General features: G+C 29.9%; 1 protein-coding gene across 1 annotated transcript in view; it reads left to right on the forward strand.

Annotated features, from left to right (window-relative positions):
- The window catches only part of LOC106879396 (neurogenic protein mastermind), a 147,152-nt gene that overhangs the window by 1,726 nt on the left and 142,492 nt on the right, over positions 1-2,934 (forward strand). The window lies entirely within an intron of this gene.

Below are 2,934 nucleotides of genomic sequence, written 5' to 3' on the forward strand. Positions count from 1 at the left end.
CACACACACACAGACACACACACATATTCAACGCTGTTTATTCTTTATTTTATTTTTTTAAAACAATGACAAGTGCTTGCAGTTAGAAGTACCTGATGGTAAATTATATAGACGTGATAAAGAAAATGTTTATCTATACAATATAATTATATAATTGAAGGCTAACTGTCTTAACACCAACAGCCTTGTTCTCGTCTCGGGTTGATACTTAAGTGATATATATGTGTGTATATATGTATATATATATATATATATATATCAGGGGGACACAACAGAGGTATATATAAAGTTTGTTGCTACACCATGTCTAAAACACGCTACATTATACTGAATACAGTATAAATAGTTTGTTAATGAAATCATGCACAGAAGGCTACTATGGTTTCAAACGCGCGTATACTTTATATATATATATATATATATACTTTATATATATATATATAAATAAGTAGGTGAGAGCGCGTGTGTGAAATTTCAACATGTATACATTTAAATATCGTTTAGCCCCTGGTCACACAACGAACAAGCAGACCTGTTATCAGAAGTGTCCCGCCAAGGGCTACCCCTTTTTTGTGTACACCTAGGGTTACATTGTTCAATATGTCTTTTCTCCCTTTTAAGACAATAGGGTACAACATAAGGGTGATAAAGCTGCTATTTCTAGCAGGTCTCGCAACCACGTAGCAGGTTTCCATACAGATATATGTGTCTTGTGTTCCCTGTACTCACACTACTTGCATACCACGATCTATATACCGCCTTTGTATGCAAGGATGTATATTTTATATGGAACAACATAATGTAGTAATAAGTTGTAAGGTTAAATTCCAGTTTATTTTTCTTCGCCTTTTTGTGCTGTTAAAAGATATTGTACAGGTTGTCTCAAATCCGATTGTTAGACCCCCAGAAAAAAAGAGGGGGGCGGGATGTAGTTGAATGCTAAAATGCACCCCTTCAAATAACACTCCTTACCTCGTGCGCGTGCTTTTATATCGAACTATCTATCTATCTATCTCTCTATCTGTGTCTGTCAATACTTTTTCACATGTGTGCTTGTATTAAATGTTGTACGGGTGTATATATGTATATACCGTTGTAAATACATTTTTGATATGAATCTATACATAAATAGGTGTAGTCTAGGATATTTGTATATTTATATATACATACAGATACATCTATGATATAATATATATATATATACATAAATAGATATAATATCTAGATATAGTTTACGCGCGCGTATGTATATGTGTGCCTACTTAAGTATAGGATATCATATAGCCACAGATATCACAATGTAGTTATAGTTTACGTGTGCTATATATGTTTATAGATACACGTATGATGTGTGTGTGTATATAGATGAAGGATATGTTTAGAAGATGTGTATATATACAGAGATACCTCTAGGTATATGTATATACATAGATACATCAAACATAAATATAGGGTGTGTGTCTGATATTATTGTCTTGCGTGTTATAGACGTACAGATATATATACCCCTATGTGTGTTTATGGATTGATATATGTATAGGTTATACATACACACATAGATACATCTAAGATATATGTATATAGATAAAGGTACGTCTAGGGTATACAGATATGCATAGATAGATATCTGTTATATTTAATTCAAGTTATAGCATTTGTATCTGTATGTAGCATGTTTATCACACAGTCATATCTGTAAGAAATCTCATTACTTTGCATACATTTAATATGAGGCATATATATATATCTGCACATAATCTACTAGGTAACAAACAAATATATATATATATATACATATATATGCGTAAGAAAACTCCTTTGCTTATTTCCCATATCTATATATTTATTTATATATATATACACACGCACACACACACACCAAAAGATACATAGTCCAACACATTTAATATACAAGTAGCATATATTTATACACAACCCACATAGTAACACATAGGTATACATATAGATACATAGATCTATGTGAACAGTTACAGCCACTAGTCTCGTTCTGTGTTTAATGGTGTCAAGCCTTGGTCTGTTCCCTCTATAAAAATCGTCCAGGTCATCAGGTCAGCTAACTGTGTATGGTGCTTGCTTATGAAGGAAGCAGCCACTCGCTCTTCTACTAGTTTTTCAAACTGCTGTCATGCTATACAGAACAACACGTCTATCACATACAGATATATATATATATATATATATATATATATATACTTACACATACTTATTTATATATAAATATATACACACAGAAACAGACATTGCAAAAGCAGAACTTTTGTGAAACTTCTTAAGTGTTTTTAAGACAATAACTTTTAGACGTATCCACAAACAGATGGGGTATTTGAATATTTTTGTACAGGATAATATACATACGTACAATTATTTGTGTGTGTGTGTATGTATATATATATATATATATATATATATATATATATATATATATTACACATCTGTATGCGTATATATATATTTTCTATGTCTGTATGTGTATATATATACGTATATGTATGTATATACGTCTGTATGTGTGTATATACGTCTGTATGTGTCTATATATATATTTATCATACATGTGTGTGTGTATATATATTATATATTTAGTCATTATACAGGTTTGTGTATATGTATATATATATATACATACACATATATATATATATATATACATCTATATATATATAGTATATATATGTGTGTGTATACACACATCTGTATTTATATGTACATATATGCAAATATATACATATGCTTGTATATATGAACATGTTTACGCGTATGTGTATATAATGTATATGTATCAATAGATATATACATATGCATGTACATATATACATATGAATATACACGTGTATGTGTGTATATATAAACATGTGTATTTATGTATACGAATATGTAAATACGGATATGAGTGTGCATATATATATATATATA

This window comes from Octopus bimaculoides, chromosome 13 (assembly GCF_001194135.2).
Source record: "Octopus bimaculoides isolate UCB-OBI-ISO-001 chromosome 13, ASM119413v2, whole genome shotgun sequence".
In the NCBI taxonomy this organism is placed as follows: Eukaryota; Metazoa; Mollusca; class Cephalopoda; order Octopoda; family Octopodidae; genus Octopus; species Octopus bimaculoides.